This window comes from Neofelis nebulosa, chromosome 11 (assembly GCF_028018385.1).
Source record: "Neofelis nebulosa isolate mNeoNeb1 chromosome 11, mNeoNeb1.pri, whole genome shotgun sequence".
In the NCBI taxonomy this organism is placed as follows: domain Eukaryota; kingdom Metazoa; phylum Chordata; class Mammalia; order Carnivora; family Felidae; genus Neofelis; species Neofelis nebulosa.
In genome coordinates this window covers 37,719,094-37,739,581 of record NC_080792.1, presented here as the reverse complement: position 1 = coordinate 37,739,581, position 20,488 = coordinate 37,719,094, and the positions used below count along the sequence as shown (strand labels likewise).

The 20,488-nt window shown below is 38.6% G+C and overlaps 1 protein-coding gene across 3 annotated transcripts in view; it reads left to right on the top strand.

Moving 5' to 3' along the window:
- Window positions 1–20,488, top strand: part of GALNT1 (polypeptide N-acetylgalactosaminyltransferase 1) — a 128,010-nt gene that overhangs the window by 32,211 nt on the left and 75,311 nt on the right. For 2 of the 3 annotated variants that reach the window (XM_058692344.1, XM_058692342.1), the window contains exon 2: window positions 16,568–16,622. The exons of the other annotated variant lie outside the window; for it this stretch is intronic. The gene's annotated coding sequence lies outside the window, so the exon portion shown is untranslated. The remainder of the gene's footprint in view (window positions 1–16,567; window positions 16,623–20,488) is intronic. 3 annotated transcript variants of the gene reach the window in all.

Below are 20,488 nucleotides of genomic sequence, written 5' to 3'. Positions count from 1 at the left end.
CAGTGTTTGGCAGATATTTGTTAATTGAATGAATTATTTTTCCTTTGGCTTTTAGAAGTAGAGACACATTTCTTCTAGGGAAAAATACTCAGGTAGCAGACTATTCAAATATTTAGAGGCTTTAGTTTCTGGAAATGTGGCAGACTACAGATTTTTTTAAAAAGAGTTTCCCTTTGTGTAAGATTAAAAATACTGGACCAGATATTCAAAATAGTTTTTAAAATGCATAGTTGAGCTGACAAACAGGTAAGGAAACGCCTCAGTGGTCAAAAACAAGAAATCTTGAATCCAGAGAAGTAGACTAATGTTGACACTGGCTGCTATGCTGGGGCTTCTGGTATCTGTCAATCCCTGGAAGCCTAGAGCTTTGAATTTTGCAGGGTGACAATGGGGTACTAGGTAGAGTGTAGGGATCAAGCAAGATGAGAAGATGCACAGTCTGTGTATAAAGCTGAAACTCCATGAAAGGTGTTGGTGGGTAACTTGGAAAAAAAATTAGACTTGTCCCACAGTGAGGGGTGGGCAAGTAGGAATAGGGGAAGGAGGGTTACTTGTCTCAGCCTGTCTTTCATCGGAGAGGGGAGTCTTCCTTGAGAAATGGTAACTGCAAGTCCACTCTCACTGGGTTTGGACTTGGAGATCCTACTGCTTGAATGGAGCAAAAAAACAAAAACAAAAATCCAAGCCACAATAAAAAAAAAAAGGGATACTTGACCACAGTTAAAAAAAAAAAAAAAAAGCTACCTAGGAATAAATATAAAAAGAGGTGACAAGTTATATAGAAAGTTATAAAAGTTACATTAGAAGACCTAAATAAATTTGGGGGCCAGCTATGTTCATAGGGATAAAAACTATGTGTTGTAAACATATCAATTAATCTGTCATTAATGTATAAATTCATTGCTATTTCAATAAAAACCCTGCAGGGTATAGCTTTATTTGTTTTTGTGGGACTTGACAGATTAATTCTAAAATTTATTTGGAAAAGCAAACTACCAGGAATAGCCAAGATATTTTCTGAAGACCACTTGTCTTGCTAGATTTTAAGACTACTGTGAAACTATAGTAATTGAGATCATGTAGTAATAGGGCAAGGATAGACACTAGGGAATGGAGGAAAATTGAGGTGAAATACAGAACTGTACATACTTGGAAATCTGATACATAATGGAGCTAGTGTTACAAATCAAATAAGGAAATGGAATACTCTGTAAGTGGTGTTGGTATTATTTATCCACATTGGGGGAAAAAAAAAGATTTCAACCTCACACCATATTCAAAAAAACTAATTCCAGATGGATTAAAAATGTAATTGTGAAATGATAAACGTAAGCTTTCAGAATAAAATATTAGAGAATTTTATGACCTCAGACTTTCTTAAGAAGATGCTAAAAGCAAAACAGTTGCAGGAAAAGTTTAATAAATGTGGCTGTATTAAAATTACGATCTTTTATTTCTTCTTTACAACAGAGTGTAGAGACTAGTCACAAGTACAGAAGTAGAAGATATTTTTTGAAGAGATTTCTAATACGTACAATTGACAAATTTTTATCACAGTGATATACACACGTATGTATATATATCCACACACATATATGACAATGAGAAAGGTAAATGGACAATAGAAAAGAAAAGCCATTTCGTAGAAGAAAAATGTTAGGCATTAAATATTTGTCAACCAGGAAATGCACAGGAAAACTATATCGAATATAAAACTTGGACAATACCAGGTATGCCACTGCAGTGCTCTGTGGCAGAAGTCAACAAACTGTAAAGCTCCAGATAGTAAATATTTTAGGCTTTGCAGGCCATACAGTCTTTGTTGCAGTTCCTCAGCTTCGGTGTTATAGTGCAAAAGCATCCATAAACCATTCATAAAGAAATAGAATGGGTGTGGTTGTGTTCGCATAAAATTTTGTTTATAAAAATAGCAATTTGCCAATCCTCTGCTCTATGGCACCAAAGAAAAGTTAGCTATTAATACAGCAATGTGGACAAATCGTAAAAACGTGGTGGAGTAAAAAGGTAGCAAAAGACTATTCTATTATGATTCCATTTCTGTAAACTCTGGAGGTAGATGATAAAGGCTACAGATTTATGGGTTTTATCATGATTACTGGGACTTGGCTGATTTTGAATTCCGGTCTTTAGAAATTCTGTGTGACTTTGGCCAAATTACCCAACCTTTTAAAGTGTCTGTTTTCTTATCTGTAAGGTGAAGAGCATAACAGTACCTAGCTCACTGCTCAGTGGGAGGCTTATGTAACATAGTGCCTCTGAGAGTGCTTAGCTCTCAGTAAGTGCAGTAGCCTTTGCTGTGCTTTCATTCTCCTTCTTTAACTTCTCTACCCCCATTAAAGGAAGGAGTAGTCTTTCTAGCTTTAGGAACTGTAGATTTTTTTTTTTTTTTTTATCCGTAGCTTTCCACTACATATGGCTAATGGGATTAGTAGTAAGGTTTGAGTAGTGTTTCATTTCTTTTACTTAGCACAGTTTAGGAGACCCTCTGGTGTTTTTTAGTGTCATGTTTAAATCACCAAACTCCCTGCAGCTTGCTAAATATTGACAAAAACAGCTTCCAGTGTCACTTAACCTTCCTCTGTAGCATTTTGTCTTGTGGAGAACTCCTTTCTGAGAACTTGGTTCTTTTTTGGTTCTATGTGTCACTCTCCAGATTCTTCTTTGACCTCTTAGACCTTCCGGTTCTCTAAATGTGGATGTTCTGCTTACTCCTAAAACATGACTCTTGAGCTTCCTCAGCTGAAACATGAAGGTAAAACCCACTTGAAAGGTTTGTTGTTAGTCTAAAATTTTCTCATGCACAGTCATCTATAGAGGAACCTTCTACCCATAGATTCTTTTATGCTGAGGTGGAGTCTTGTATGAAGACAGACAGAACTAATGAGTTCTATTAGTATAGAACTCTCTTCTATTTGAGAGTAGCAGGGATACATGGATGTAATGTACATGGCACATCGCAGGCAGTCTGACAGTTTTCCGCTCAGTCTTTTGTCTATGGCTGCTATTCTCTGTGCCTTCTGTCTGACCACCTGGAATCCTTTATCACAGGTATTCATGGTGACTGTGTCCTCCCTAAGGACAGTGACATTGTCTAACTCTTTGCTCTCCCAGGGTCTAATAAAATGTGTGGCATATAGTAAGTGTGCATTATTAAATTGAAGTTAAGTGAATGAGTGTATTCATGCCTTGATTTTGTTCACAAAATGCTAATGTTTGCAGTATTTGGCCTGCCACAGTGGAATGTTAAATCCATTCGTAATTCTAACTTAGCTTTGAGCTATCTAGAACAAGCTTAAAAGTTATTTTTTTTTTGTATTTCAAAAAATTCTAAATATATAAAAGAAATAGTAAAATGAATCTCCTTAAACCTGTATCCATCTTCCATATTCAACTAAGGTTAAGATTTGCCACATGTGCTTTACTTCTCAATCCCTGCTACTCCTGACCCCCAAGCCCAAGTATTTTAAAGTAATTCAAGACATCATGTCATTTTACCTGTAACATTCTTCAGTATGGATCTTTAATAATGAGAATGTTCTCAAATCTAGCCTTATTGCTGTTGTTACTCCTGATAAAACTAACATGAATTCCCTAATGTCATCTAATACCCAGTCAGATTTCCCCAGTGGTCTTTAAAATGTCTGAGTTGGTTTGTAGAGTCGAAAGTCAAACAAATCCACACGTTACGATTGGTCTTTGTGAAAAAACTCTTCTGTGGAGAAATAAAACGATACCTAATTTTTATTATTTCTCTCTCCTTCTCCTTTGCTCTTTTTAAAATAACTTCCCTCCAGATTAAGGTTCTTTATCATAAAACCATAAACTTTGCTGCATCAGGTAACTCTTTCATCTTCTCCTTTAAGACTACTTTGCTGTTCTTTTTTTGGTAATCAAGCACTTCATGTATATAGGGCAGTACTACAGTTAACAGCACAGCAAAATGCAAAACTGAAAGTTATAGTTAAATTTAACTGTTCTCTGCAGTGGTGTTAGGACTTCTCATTAAAGCTGTAAAATTATTTTATATTCATTAAAAAGTATATGCTCTCGAGGCACCAGGGTGGCTCATTTGGTTAAGCGTCTGACTTCGGCTCAGGTCGTGATCTCACCATTCGTGAGTTTGAGCCCCGCGTTGGGCTCTGAGCTGACAGCTGGGAGCCTGGAGCCTGCTTCAGATTCTGTCTCCCTTTCTCTCTGCCCCTCCCCCGTTCACGCTCTGTCTCTCTCTGTCTCTTAAAACTGAATAAAAGTTGGGCGCCTGGGTGGTTTGGTCGGTTAAGCGTCCGACTTCGGCTCAGGTCATGATCTCACGGTCCGTGAGTTTGAGCCCTGCGTCGGGCTCTGTGCTGACGGCTCAGAGCCTGGAGCCTGTTTCAGATTCTGTGTCTCCCTCTCTCTCTGCTCCTCCCCTGTTCATGCTCTGTCTCTCTCTGTCTCGAAAATAAATAAACGTTAAAAAAAAAAATTAAAAAAAACTGAATAAAAGTTAAAAAATTTTTAAATAAAAAAATAAAAAGTATATGCTCTTTGATAATGTTTAAATGTATCTTAACTATTTTAATTATTTTTGAATTTATAGTTATAAGAAGGAAGCTAAATCCAGGCTGGAACATAGTAGGTATGTTTGAAAAACCCTGGTCATGTGTGAACTTAATTCTTAAATTCTCTAAAGCTAAAGTAGAGAAATGTCATCTGCAAAAAAAACCTATCTTAGTTACATTTTTATTAGTGATAAAAACATGTGCAACTGTGGAGTGTTAAGTAGGAAGCAAAGAGAACCCTAGTGTTCAGAGGTTTTAGCAGAATTGGGAGAATTCAGTGGAACTGAAAAAAATAATGCAGAAGAAGTGTTTTGAGCTATTGATGTGAATATAGCAGGATTCTTTCAGGGATTTTTTTTTCCAGTAATTTTCCTGTTAACTTTCTACTACATTCTTAAATGTAAACATACTGATCTCAGAGGTTGTTGTCTTGTTTTGTTTTGTTTCTTGGTTCTGAGATCAGGAAGCAAATCCTATTATCTGCCCCCAAAGGACTGAAAAAAATCCCAAGAAAAGGCACTTGGGATGCTAGGGCCTAGTATGGATCTCAGCTAGTGTCAGTGCAGAAGCCATCTGAGACTGGGGGAAAACCACATTGAGGGAGTGAGGTGGGGAATAGCTATTCACAGAAGCACAAGGCAGGGGGCCAGAAAGTTGAATAAAATCAGCAGCAGAGAATGCAGAACAACCACTAACGTTGTAAGCTAAGAAACAAATTTAAGTGGCATTAGAGAGAAACCAAATAAGTGAGAAATCAAATTAGGAAAAAAAACCCACCCAAAAACGAATGTACCAAATTGCTGACTAGGTAAGGAAAGAAAATGAAGGGTATGTTTTGCATTGTGTGGTACTTGTGGTAAGTCATGACCACTAGATTATCGTCTTTCTGTAACAGGCCAATAAGTACACAAGGACTTTGTTGTTGTTTTCTTGTGTTCCTTTTCACGTGTTTACCTAAATATTTTAGACCATTATCTTGCACCAAAATCTAAAATCTACCTTCATTCCAAACTTGTGTTTTCATCTGGTCTGTTGAGCAAATTTAAAAAATTTTAGATCTGAAAAGGTCACTTAAGTTAGTAACGTCACACAGTGTTTTGGATGAAGTAGTTCTGAAAAGAACCTTCCTGTTTGCAGTTGTAAGAGACAGCTAAGTTTTATCTGAAGGTACCGCTGTCCTGTGATATTTTTGCTTCTCAGATGATCCAGTTGTGGAAGCAGAAAACTGTGGCACCAGCTCTGGGGAATGCATGGAGAAGGAAAAATAGGGAAAAGGGAATGACAACAGAGATTTCCATTTAGTCTGCAAATTGTTTTTGGTGTTTCTCATCCCTAGCCCGAGCCAAGAGACTGTGGGATTGTTTTGTTATCCAAACTGGCGGTAGCAGTGCTGGTGGCACTAGCATAGTAGCGGTCTGCGCTCTCCAAGTGTGGTTGGCCTGTGTCTGTCGAATTCTTTATCCACTCTGGTTGGCCACCTCATAAAGTGTACATGTTGCCTTTGTAGTTTTTCTTGGTCTGTGGGCCAGCAGTTGTCTGTGGTTAACATTTGAGAATCTCTGTTTCAAATCTGAGGGATAAAAGATTTTTTTAATAAAAAATTAAAAACAGAGAAAAGTACAGTAGCACAATCTGCCTTATCTTCACCCTTTCCCCCTGTTTTCTTCTGTGTCAGTTAGCCTAGCCGTAGGTTTGGTTGCATTTAAAAGATCCCTGCAACCTTTCTTCCCCCTGGAAAAGGTGCTTTAAAAGGGACTTTTTTCCTCTCTGGCTGTGGCAGTTGTTTGGTTCAAGGACCGGACATCTCACTTCTGCTTTCCAGTCCTTACCTCGTAGCTTTCTTTTTTTCTCAAGGTCATCATCTCACAGTTGCAGCTCCATCCTTCACGTCCCTATTCCAGGCAGGAGAATGAATGAAGGAGTAAGGGCAAAGGGTCCCTGTCCCCGTAAAGTCCTCATCCTTTCAGTATCTTTCCCATAGTCCCACCCAGTGATTGCTGATTTTATCTTGTTGGCTACCTTCAGCTTGCTGGCAGGCCGAGAGAGGTAAATTGCCACTGTTATTAATACAGCAGTTTGATGTATAAGACGGAGGAAGAAAATTGGTATTTGGTGAGAAACTAGCAGTCTGCCACAATTTAGATCTTTTGTATAAAAAAAGTTCCAGTATTATTGAAGCCCTTCCTTCCCTCCTCAGAAATACCCATAATGTGAATTTGGCATATTGTATTCCTTCATGTTATGCTGTTTTTACAATATATGTTTGTGTCCATGGGATGTTTTATTTTAATATGCTTTAAAACTGTGTATAAATGGAACGTACTATACATACATTGCTTTTTTTATTCAACAGTGTTTACCAATATTGATGCACATGGTTCTAGTTTAATTTTAATTGCTATATATTATTCTGTCACAGTTTATTCATTCTCCTCTTGCTGTACATCTAGGCTGTTACCCCCCCCGCTTATAAACCATGCTGTAGTCTTTGTAGTCTTTGTTCATGTCTCCTTGTAAGTATGTGAGAGAGAGTTTCTCCCGGGTATATACCTGAAGTGGAATTACTGAATAATGGGGTAGTGTTTTCTTCATCTATTCTGGATAATGCCGGACTGCTCTCCAAAGTGGCTGTGCCAAATTACACTTGGAACAACATTGTATGAGTGTCCCATTTATTCCTTATTAACATTTGTGTTTTGCCAGTTTGATGAGGTCACATTCATTTCTCTGAATACTATTGAAGTTGAGCATATTTTCATGTTCATTGGCTTTTTATGGTTCCTTACCTGTGATTTACCCATTACCATGGCAATTTTCATTCCACCTTGTTGCTTGTTTTAAGTTGAAGGGTTTTTTTTTTAAGTTTATTTATTTTTATGTATTAAAAAAAATTTTTTTTAAGTGTTTTTATTTTGAGGCGGCGGGGGGGGAGGGAGAGAGAATCCCAAGCAGGCTCCACGCTATCAGCACAGAGCCCAGTGTGGGGCTCGATCACATGAACTGTGAGATCATGACCCGAGCTGAGATCAAGAGTTGGATGCTTAAGCAATTGAGCCACCCAGGTGCCCCTGTTTATTTATTTATTTGAGAGAGAGAGAGAGAGAATGAATGAATCCCAAGCAGGCTCCATGCTGTCAGCAGAGAGCCCACATGGGGCTCTGTCTCCTGAATTAATGAGATCATGATCTGAGCCTAAACCAAGAGTTGGACTCTTAACTGACTGGAGCCACCCAGGTGCCCTGGAGAAATTATTAATACATTCTGATATTAATCTTTTCTTATAATTTCTTTTGTGGATATTTCCCCCCTAGTCTTTGGTTTATCATTTAACTGTCTATGATAATGTCTTTGGTTATATTTAAAAAATTAATTTTCATGTAGTAGAAATTACTCACTTTTTCCTTTTATGGTTTGTGCTTTTGGGGATTATTTAAGAAATTCTTCATACCCAAAGATACAAAGATACTTGCTTATATTTTATTTAAAAATTTTAGAACTGTATATCCTCAAATCTTTAATTCACCTAGAATTAGGGGTTTTTTTAATGATGTGAGGTGGGAGTTTTATTTTTACACGTGGATGAACATTTATTAAACAGTCTATCTTTTTCACACCGGTGTATAGTGACACCTGTCATGTATCAAGTTTGTATGATCATTTGGGTCTGATTCTGCACTCTTCATTCTCTTCTATGGTCCTTTAATCTGTCTCTGCCCATGTATCACACTGACTTAATTACTGCAGCTTGATATATGGTAGAGTTCTCTCATCCTGTTCAAACTTTTATTTGCTTCCATGGCTTTGCTCTCCCATGTGATTTTACCCTGCTTTTAAAGTTCTGTATATAAAAAAAATTGTATTGAGATTTTGATTGGAACTGTATTAAATGTATAGATTAATATTGAGAGGATTTATTTCTTTAATAAACCATCCATATTTGAACATGCTATTTTTATTTTTTAAAGGGACTTTCTAAGCAATTTTCTAGTTATTATCGGCAAAAATAGTTTATTGGATTTTGCATGTTGAACTTGTATCCAGCAGGCTTGCCAAAAGTTCTCATTAGTTCTAAATGTCTTTATTTGCTTGGATTTCTCTATCATTTCTCTCTCTCTGTCTCTGTTTTTTTCTTCTGCTTTCCAATTCTTAAATCTTCTGTTTCATATTCTTGTTTTACTCTTCTGGGTATGACTTCTAGTATGTCGTTGAGAGGAAGAAGTGATAGAAGACATTTTTATCCTTTTACTAACTTTAAAGAGAATGCTTCCAGGACTTTACCAGTAACTGTTTTGTTTACTGTAGATTTGGGGCAGATATCCTTTATCAGGTTAACAAAGTGTATTCTTCATTTCAGTCTCCTGGGATTTCTTTTGTTTGTTTTACATACCATGAATGGGTACTAGGTTGTACTATTTCACGTAAAATGTAAGTCCCTTGCAACTATGTAGTTCCACTTACTCCCACCTCTATTGTTTGCTCTAATTTTTGCATATATTACATCTTCATACTTACAGATCTGGTGTCACTTCCCTTCTGCCTGAAGAACTTCCTTTATATCATTGCATGTAGTACAGGTCTGCAAGAGACGAGTTGTTTTGGCTTCTCTTTACCTGAAAATTGTTTTGCGTAATGAGGAGTCAACTGTTATTTTTTCCTCTGTATATAATACGTCTTTTTCCTCTGGCTGCTTTCAGGATTTTCTCTGTATCTTTAGTGTTCAGCACTTTTTTTTTTTTTATTATAAGGTTGTTGTTTTTTTTTTTTAAGTTTATTCACTTATTTTGAGAGAAAAAGAGAGAGTATGAGTGAGGGAGAAGCAGAGAGGGAGGGAAAGAGGGAGAGAGAGAATCCCAGGCAGGCTCCACGCTGTCAGTACAGAGCCCGACTCAGGGCTTGAACCCACGAAACCACCCAGGTGCCCCTAGTGTTCAGCACTTTGAATATGATGTGCTGTAGTTGGGATTTTCCATGTATTTATCTTGCTTAGGGTTCACTGGACTTAGATTTGAAATTTTATGTTTTCTCCAAATTGTGTACATTTTCAGCTGTTATTTTTGCATATACTTTTCTGTATAATTTTCTATAGGATTTTTGTATAATCTCCTTTTGCAACTCTGATTTCATATATACTAAACTCTGTGATATTGTACCATAACTCACTGAAGCTCTGTTCACTAAAAGATTGTTCTTTCCTCTCAGATCTTCAGATTGGATCAGATTGGATACTTGCTTTTTTTTTTTTTTTTTAGAGAGAGACTGGGCAGTGGAGTGGCAGAGAAGGGTGGGGGGGGGCGGAGAGAATCCTAAGCAGGCTCTTTGTTGTCAGTGCAGAGCCCAGTGTGGGGCCCGATCCCACAAACAGTGAGATCATGAACTGATCAGGAGTCAGACACTTCACCAACTGAGCCATCCACGTACCCCAGATACTTGCTTTTTGATGTATCTTTAAATTGACCGATCCTTTACAAGCATACCTCATTTTATTGCACTTTGCAGGTGCTGTGTTTTACACACTGAAGGTCTGTGGCAGCCCCGTGTTGAACAAGTGTATTTACACCATTTTCCAGTGGCATCTGTTCACTTTGCGTCTCTGGGTCATATTTTGGTAATTCTTAAAGTATTTCAAACTTTTTCGTTATATTATTATGTTTGTTATGGTGACCTTGAATTAGTGAGCTTTGATGTTCCGGGGTGCCATAAACTGTACTCATGGAAGACAGTGAACTCAGTTGGTAAATGTGTGTGTTCTGACTGCTTCACCTCTCTCCCTTTCTGCGGGCCTCCCTATTCACCAAGACACAAAAGAAATTAAGTTAGGACAATTTTAACACTACAGTGGCCTCTCAGTGTTCAAGTAAAAGGAAGCGTCACCTGTCTCTTACTTTAAATCAAAAGCTAGAAATGATTAAGCTTAGTGAGGAAGACATGTTGAAAACTGAGATAGGCTGAAAGCTAGGTGTATTCCACCAAACAGCCAAGTTGTGAATGCAAAGGCAGAGTCCTTGAAGGAAATTAAAAGTGCAACTCCAGTGGAGAATGAGAAGAAAGCCAAACACCCTTATTGCTGATACAGAGGAAGTTTTAGTGGTATGAATATTATGTCAGGCCAGCCACAACATTCCCTTAAGTTGGAGCCTAATCCAGAGCAAGACCCTAACTCTCTTCAGTTCTGTGAAGGCTGAGAGAGGTAGGGAAGCTGCAGAAGAAAAGTTTGAGGCTGGCAGAGGTTCATGAGGTTTAAGGAAATAAGCCATCTCTACAAAAGTACAAGGTGAAGCAGCAGGTACTGGTGTAGAAGCTGCAGCAGTTGATCCAGAAGATGTAGCGAAGCTAATGAAGGTGGCCACACCAAACAACCGATTTTCAGTGTAGATGAGACAGCCTTCTATTGAATGAGAATGCCATCTAGGAATTTTATAGCTAGAGAGAAGTCAGTGCCTGGTTTCAAAGCTTCAAAGGACAGCCTGACTACCTTATTGGGGGCTGACACAGCTGGTGACTTTAAGTTGAAACCAGTGTTCATTGACCATTCTGAAAATTCTAGGGCCGTTAAGAATTATGCTGAATCTGCCTGTGCTCTAGAAATGGAACAACAAAGCTTGGATGACAGCACATCTGTTTACAGCATGGTTTACTGAATATTTTAAGCCCACTGCTGAGACCTACTGCTCAGGAAAAAAAAACCTTTCAAAATATTACTGCTCATTGACAATGCGCTGGTCACCCAAGAGCTCTGATGGAGATGTACAATGAGATTAATGTTGTTTTCATGTCTGCGACCACAACATCCATTTTTAGCTCATGGATCAAAGAATATTTTTTTACTTCTAAGTCTAATTATTTAAGAAATACGTTTTGGGGCACCTCGCTGACTCAGTCGGTTAAGCATCTTGACTCTTTCTGCTCAGGTCATGATCTCTGGGTTCGTGAGATTGAGCCCTGTGTTGGGCTCTGTGCTGAGGGTGTGGAGCCTGCTTGGGATACAGAATGTTTTAAATGTGTTTTTGTGATGTATAATTCTGTTTTCTCCTAAAGAGCGTTGATTCTTTCTTGTTCTAGCAGGCTGGCTGGACTTAAATTCCAAACTCTGTTTCTCCTGCATTGGGCAGTACACCTGATATCTTGCTCAGTTCTTTCATCCATTTTAGCTGTTGCTCTTTTGGGAGACCTCTGGAGTCTCCTGTGTTGTGTGTTCAGGGCTCAGCTAAGGATTGTGGCGGAGTTTACATATATTAACATATCTAAGATTTTCTTCCTCACTTTCCAATTGCTCTACTAGCCCCAGACTTCATTAGTTGTTGCCGAGAGCCAGTGAATGACTGTCCTCTAGTTTGACCTACTCTACGCTATGCAGGCTGGTATCTGCCCGTAGGCAAGTAGCAATATAAAGGCAAATCTCAGTTCTCCTATTTCAAGGATTGGCTTCTCTTTTCTGTCTTTTGGTTGCTATCCAGTGCTTCTCTAATTGCTTTAATTTCTTTTTTTAAATGTTTTTATTTGAATTACAGTTAGTTAACATACAGTGTAATATTAGTGTTACGTATACAATATAGTGATTCAACGCTTCTATACAACACGGGGTGCTCATCACAAGTGCAGTCCTTAATCCCCATAACTTATTTAACCTATCCAGTGCTTTTCAATAGTGGTTTTTACATTTTGGCCAGAGTTTATAATTGTTGTTTGTGGGAAGGTTAGTCCAGTATAAGCTATTTCACCTTTCTGTGTGTCTTTCATGCTTTCATTTTTTTTAAAGACTTTTTTAAGATCAGTTTTAGGTTTACAATAAAATTGAGGGGAAGGTATAGAGATTTCCCATATGCCTCCTGCCTTCACATGCTCATAGCTCCCCTGTTATCAGCATTACTCACCATAGTGGTACATGTTTTCGCCAAGGATAAACTTGCACTGACATATCATAACCACCCTAAGAGTTCACTTTTCGTGGTATACACTGTATGGGTTTGAACCAATGTATAAGGACATTATGTACAATAGACAGTATTTTCACTGCCTAAAAATCCTCTCTGATCTGCCTATCTCAACCCCCACCCCTGCAACCATCGATCTTTTTTTGTCTCCATAGTTTTGCTTTTTCTAGAATGTTATATAGTTGAGATCATACAGTACGTGATTGGTTTCTTTCACTTGGCAATATACATTTAAGATTCCTTCATGCCTTTTCATGGCTTGATAGCTCATATATATATATATATATATATATATATATATATGTATATATATGTATATGTATACGTGGGTATATATATACACACACACACATATGTGAGTGTGTATATGTATGTGTGTATATATATGTGTGTGTGTGTATATATATATTATATATATTATATATATATAGTTTATTTTGAGAGAGAGCACGTGCATGCAAGGTAAGGGCAGAGAGAGGAGAGACAGAGAATCCCTGACACAGGGCTTGATCCCATGAACCGTGAGTTCGTGACCTGAGCCAAAATCAAGAATTGGGTGCTTAACCGGCAGCCACCCAGTTGCCCCTCCTGTTTTATTTTTAATTGATTGATATTCTTTCTTTCAACTTTGGTTTTTAAGTTGTACATTCTGTTTTTACTTTACTAATTGTTACCTTTAAATTTTCAATAATGTTTAATCTTAAAACGTCTAAAATTAATCACCTATCTTTATCCTGTACCTGAACATAACAACCTTAAAATGCTTTAATTTTAGCTACCTTTTTGCTTACACAGTATTGCTTTCTGGTTTTTCATTTATTTAACAAATGATGATTGAACTCTTATGTGCTAGGTATTATTCCAGATGTTTTAGTAAAATCATTAAACAGAATTTCTACCCTCATGAAGTTTGTGACATAAGTAATAAATTAATATATATTTTGCTGTAAATTAGTGTTTGGTGCTAGAATGGAAAGTAGAGCCTAAATGTCCATCAACTGATGAATGGATAAAGAAATTGTGGTTTATATACCCAATGGAGTACTATGTGGCAATGAGAAAGAATGAAATATGGCCCTTTGTAGCAACGTGGATGGAACTGGAGAGTGTGATGCTAAGTGAAATAAGCCATACAGAGAAAGACAGATACCATTTGGTTTCACTCTTATGTGGATCCTGAGAAACTTAACAGAAACCCATGGGGGAGGGGAAGGAAAAAAAAAAAAAAAAGGTTAGAGTGGGAGAGAGCCAAAGCATGAGAGACTCTTAAAAACTGAGAACAAACTGAGGGTTGATGGGAGGTGGGAGGGAGGGCGGAGTGGGGGATGGGTATTGAGGAGGGCACCTTTTGGGATGAGCACTGGGTGTTGTATGGAAACCAATTTGACAATAAATTTCATATATTAAAAAAAAAAAGAATGGAAAGTAAAACATTAGAAAAGGATAAAGAATGACATTGGGGCAGAAATGCTTTATCGCATATTCCTTTCTGCTGTCTTCAGACATTTTATAAGATTTTTAGGGCTCAGGTGTGAAGAAGTAATTATCATGCTGGAGGAGCTTGCAGGCTAATGAGAGAGTCCCAGGAAGAAGACACAGATACGGGACCCACTGGCACACCAGGGGTGAATCTTTACACTTGGCAAATTTCCCAAGGAGGGTGTGTGGACTGACAGTCAGCCTGGGGACAGATCCAAGGCAGAGTGGGAGGAACTAGTAAAGAAGACTGCAGAGGATGATCAGAAAAGGAGGAGAACAAGGAATGACCCCGGGAGACAAGAAAAGAAGATGTTTTAGATATTACGAATGATTTGGAGAAAGAGACCTGTTTTGGTAGTTAGAATACTAGAGTAACTTGATCGAACTGTTTCACTGAAGCGAAGTCAGACCACACTGGGTTGAGGAGTTGAGAAATTAGAGAATAAAGACAACTTGCACAGAGATGATAATCTGGGGGAGGAGGGCAGATTATGGAGCCCAGGGCTATGGTTGGTGTTTGGGAAGAAATACAAACACCTTTGGAGAGTTTGGGGACTTCATAGCCAGAAAATAGGATGAGCCCCTGGCCTGGAGGAAGTTCCTGCCGGATCCTTCCCAAAAACTACTTCCCACTATCTGAGGGGTTTGTCGTTGTTGATGGTGGCCGTGTTCTATTTCCTAGTGTCTTGAGTTCATGGTTGGAGGAAAGGTGTACATTTTCTGAAACTGCAGTGTTCTGAGGTAATGACTTGGCATTTGTATAAAAGGGATAAAAACATGGGAACACTATGGTCAACATTGCTCTTCGAACTCCTTAGCTTGCCAATCAAGATTTTTCTTGTTCTGGGGCGCCTGGGTGGCGCAGTCGGTTAAGCGTCCGACTTCAGCCAGGTCACGATCTCGCGGTCCGTGAGTTCGAGCCCCGCGTCAGGCTCTGGGCTGATGGCTCGGAGCCTGGAGCCTGTTTCTGATTCTGTGTCTCCCTCTCTCTCTGCCCCTCCCCCGTTCATGCTCTGTCTCTCTCTGTCCCAAAAATAAATAAAAAACATTGAAAAAAAAAAACTAAAAAAAAAAAAAAAAGATTTTTCTTGTTCTGAACATACTCCTTCAGCCATGTCTTCCAGTTTTTCTTTGCTGTCCCCTAGACATCCCCTGCATTTTCCTGCCTCTCTTATTTTAGCTCAGACCGTTTTGTCTCCTTGAAATATCCTTTTTCCCTTTCCTAACTCAAACTGGTTCCTCCATCATTCTCCCCCACCAGTTTCTCTCCTTTGTGCACTACAGCCCCTTGTGACGTGGGACCTGTTGCAAATATGTAAAAGCATTTTATAAACCGTGAAGCGCCACGCAGACTTACCTTGTTCTCTCTCCCCCGTGAACTGCAAGCTCATTGAGGACAGGCACTGAGCCTTTTTCATATTCATATGCATCAGACTACTTATGTGCCTTGCACATATTTGATATTTATTAAAGTTTGAATGAATTAAGGATATGTGAGTCTGTGGTAGATTAAATAATGCTGTGTCTAAGATGGGCATGTTATACACCAAGTTCTGTTTTGTAGCTATTAAATTTATGCTGAAATTCTGCTTCTTTGCAATCTCCTGTAAAAGTAGACTCCTTAATTTGGACCCTTCACTGATTCGCATCTTGTTTTTTTCTTCATAGCATACATACCTGTGTAAATCAATAACTGTAGGTTGCAGCGTGGTGTATTGGGATGCTTTCAACTGTAGTAGCAGAGTATCTGGTTAAACAATGAGGGTTTTATCATCTCGGGTAACAGTAAGTCCAGACATAGATTTCAGGGTTGGTCTGTTCAGTGGCTCTATGATATTGTCAGGTTCCTATGTGCTTTCCATATTTTAACTTTGTCACCCTAAACATGTTGATGTTGGCTTCCCTCATGAGTCAAGATGGCTGCTATAAATACACTTCTAAATATACTATACACACAATATCCAAAGGTAGAAAAGTACAGTTTCTCCTTCAACATCTTTGAGAGAGGATAACTTTTCCTGAATGCACCCAACAGATTTCCTCTCAGGTGCTGTTGGTTGAGATTTGGTCACTTGCACCAGCAAGAGGAATAGAACAGCCATGGCTGGCTTGAATGAAACGAAAATACAAGAATAGGTAGTCTCGCAGAGAATGATCAGTTGAATTCAGTTGGTAGTCTAATGCAGTGAAAAACATGGTGGGTTGGGGTGGGATGAGGAATAAACAGGACCTGCTCCAGGTGCTATTTGTCTTTGGACTGCCCACCTGGAAAGTTAATATCCTGTTAGATTTCTAAGAGGAGGAATGACTCTTTTATAGTCTTTCCACTAAGCTTGAGGTTGGATCTCAGTGATATTTTATTCATTGACTCACTCATGCACTAGACATTAACTAAATACCTACTATGTGCAAGGTTTGGAGAAATACCTATTATGTGCCTGTGCTCAGCATTGGGGAAGTAGCTGAATAAGACATGGTTTTTGCCCTCAGATGCGGCTGACCTAAAGTCAGTGGAATAGCATGGCTGAAGTAATAAGGGGGGAGGATAGAGTTATTCTGTAATAATCTGATTTTAGGAAATTTATTTTTCAACAGGACATGTGGGACATGTGGATTTGGGATATGAATTCATTTGAAAAACCACTTTGGGGTAAGTTGATAGCTGGGAGTGAATGACTTCAGGGTTTCACTTCCCTTACCTTGGGGTTTGCTTTTACAGCTATGTAGGTTTCACACTTATGTTGATTGGACTTTATGCCTCATGTATACATAAGTTAATGGTTTGTACTAAAATCCAAGTTTAGTTATTTCAGAAATGTAACCATCAAGCATAGTCCTGGTACCAATTAGTGCATTCATATTTCATTAGGGAGGTCATTTTGAAGACTAGATGAACGTAAAGTTTAGAAATAAAAAGGTTCTTATTATTTAGGTTTAACCTGCTTGAGCTCACCCAGTAATCGTGTCAAGTGGGCTGGAAATCACTCATAGAATCAGTGTTGAAGATTCAGTGTTGAGAGTGCTTAGGTTGTTCAGTTGGGTAAGCATGAGACTCTTGATTTCAGCTCAGGTCATGATCTTGTGGGTCGTGGGTTTAAGCCCCGCATCAGGCTCTGCACTGAGAGTGCAGAGTGTGCTTGGGATTCTCTCTCTCCCTCTTTCTCTCTGCCCCTCCCCAGTCACATAACACTCACGAGGCGTGCACCTGTGCTCTCTCAAAATAAATAAACAAAAAAAGATTCAGGGTTAAAGTTTATCTCTGAGCTTTGCAGTACTGTAGCCATTTGAATAATCATTATATCAGTACAAATATAAAAGCTTCCTGATTTTTTGTTTTATCTAAGAAGGTGCCTCTAGAAATACTATTCAATATTTACCAAGTGTGTACTATAATATTTAAGTGTTGTACATGATCCCATTTAATTTAGTGAAATGGAATTATAAGGTGGGCATGTTTTTCTCAGAGGAATAAAGAGCTCTTGGTTTATGCAAATAAAGAATAACATTGCTAGGATTGTTTGTTTTATTTATTTGCTTATTTATTCATTTATTTATTTATTGAGAGGGAGAGAGAGAGTGAGCATGAGCAGGGGAGGGGCCTGATGTGGGGCTCGAACTCAGGAACCCTGAGATCATGACTAGAGGCACAATCACCAGTTGGGCACTTAAATGACTGATCCACCCAGGAGCCCCTGCTAGGATTGTTTAACTAGTAAGTGTTGGAATTTAAATTTGAACCCAAATTTGAATTTTAGCATTTGGCCTAATAGACACTTAACTTTTTTCATATGCTGATTGTGTTGCGGGTTCCCAAGGCCTTCCCCAGGTTTAGTGATTGGCTAGGAGGACTCATAGGATTCAGCATATAGTTATAATAACAGCTAACATTACAGTGAAAGGATACAGAGCAGTATTGGCAAAGGGAAAAAGTACATAGGGTGAAGTCTGGAGGAAACAAGGCACAAGCCTTCAAGACCCTCTCCCAGTGGAGTCACATAAGCTGTGCTCCAGTAATAAATTGTGACAGCATATGTGAAGTGTCCAGTTGGGGAAACTCATTAGACTCAATGTCACTCTATTTATTCTGGGCTGGTCATGGAGGCACCCTCTGCCTAGCATGTACCAAAATTTCAGTCTCCCAGAAGAAAATCAGGTGTTTGCACAAACCATATTGTTTGTACAAACAGTTAGACACAGTTAGACACTTATCACTTGAGCTAAATGTTTTAACAGTATAGGGAACTGTTTGTCATTCAAATTCCCAGTTGCCAACCAAGGGCCAACTTTGCAAGCCAGCCTTTCTAAGGATAAGAATCTTACGCCTGCTTTGTTAACTTTTCTCCTGTACATTGATTTATTCATTTAAGTAGATTGTGATTATGATCATTTAGCTTCTGAAAAATAATGAGAGAAGTGGGTATTATGGCAAACCAAATGCTTTAATGGTGTTTGTTTTGGGTGTGTGTGTGTGGGTGTCCCACGAATGACTGCCCATTAGTTTGGTTTGCTAGAAGGACTCCCCCAATATAACGTTGTCCTCATGGCTAAGGTTTATTATAGCAAAGGATACAGTACAGGAACAGCAGGAAAAAGATACATACAGGTGAATGCCAGGAAGATCAGGCACAAACGTCCATGTCTTTCCTCTGTGAGGATCCCAAGGACATGACTTTCTGTGGCCAGCCCTGGTAACTAAAATTTAGGGCCCGACCAGACACCAGGTGCACATCATAAATCTTGGTGATTACTTTAAACAATGCTGACAGCCTGATACATCCTGACCCATTGCCTTTAACATCCTTACCCAGTGACTGTGAACATTCCAGGAGTTTAGTTCTCAGAGTTTGGCCAGGGGTCATTACCATGGCTCCAGGAATGCCCCAGAGATTAGCATGGACTGAGTGAAACAGACCTGCTATGTTAACTCTTTCCTCACAGTATCCTATGTGAAATAATGTTGCATTTGTTGAATGTACCGTTTAAATGCTGATATATTCTTCAGTACATGATATTCTAAACGTAGAAAAAACAATTGATAGTAAATAGTTGCTAAATTTCACTTCTTTAGAATTCTTTTCATTTCTTCTAGATTCTTTTCTTTTAAGGATTTATAGTAATGGTGACTTCTGGATTTACCATTTTTGTTTACAACTATTTGTGCCATATATGTTATATTAAATAATAGTACAGAAGGGTGCCTGGGCGCTCAGTCAATTTAGCATCCAACTTCAGTTCATGGGTCGTGAGTTGAAGCCCCACGTCGGGCTCTCTATCATCAGTGCCAAGCCCTCTTCAGATATCTGTCCCCCTCTCTCTTTGCCCCTCCCCTGCTTACGCTCTCTCAAAAATAAATGAACATTTATTTAAAAAAAAAAAAGATGGTACAGAAATATGAACTTTAAACAGTTCAATTTAGATATTACAAAATTAACCTTTGCTTTATGAAGATCTTCCTTGTGAACATGGTAAGGTCTCTTTAATGGAATTTGCAGGTGCACAGAAAAACCATTTTTGCTGGAAAAGAATAACCCATACTTTAAAAACTGGCTGATTGCAGGATTTGAAACCAATCCGTTACTTAATCTGTTGCTATTTGAAACCTGTTTTGTGTTATGCAAAAAAGACAAAATGGATGGGAAAAGTTCCATGCTTGAAAGTGAGAGGTTCTGAGTTAACTAAATGAAATAGGTTTCTTTATTGCAGAACTTCATAGAACCTTTAGGGCAGTCAGTAGTAGACAGTATGAATCTCCCAGGGCGTATAGAGTATATAACATTTTCCTAACTTATTTGACCATGGAATTTCTTTAGTGACAACTTGCAGGTATGAGTCCTGCAGTAACAGTAAGAAAAGTAAGAAGCCATTAAACGGTTTTAGGTAAAGGAAAGACAGAAACAAAACAACTACAGAAACAAAATTAAAGAAAACCTTGTTGCAGAAAAGTTTAGTATCTTGCACTGCCTTCTGATAAAACCTGTTCAGAAACTTCCCTATCTGTCTGTCTTTTTCCTGTCAGGTTTCCTGAGTCGATGTTTGTCTTTTGTGATGTGAATGGCGTGTCTCTTAGATTGGTGTTGGCATGATAAGTTTCCAGGGTGTGATTTGTTTCAGGCTAGTACCATCTGCAGTACCTGACACGGTATCAAGAACATGGTTGGCCAAGACTCAGTAAGTATCAGAGAGTATAGAATTGACTCTAAAATACCGAAACTTTTTTTTTTTTTTAAGGAACAACAGTATAGTAGACATAAAAGTTGGACGCCATACATTTATTTTAATAATGATGTCATTTTATAAGACATTTTTGGGTTTTTCTTTTCTTTTTTTCTTCTTTTTTTAATGTTTATTTATTATTGAGAGACACAGAGAGACACAGCATGGGCATGGGAGGGGCAGAGAGAGGAGGAGACACAGAATCCGAAGCAGGCTCCAGGCTCCGAGCTGTCAGCACAGAGCCCGACGCGGGGCTCGAACTCACAAACCGCGAGATCATGACCTGAGCCAAAGTTGGACGCT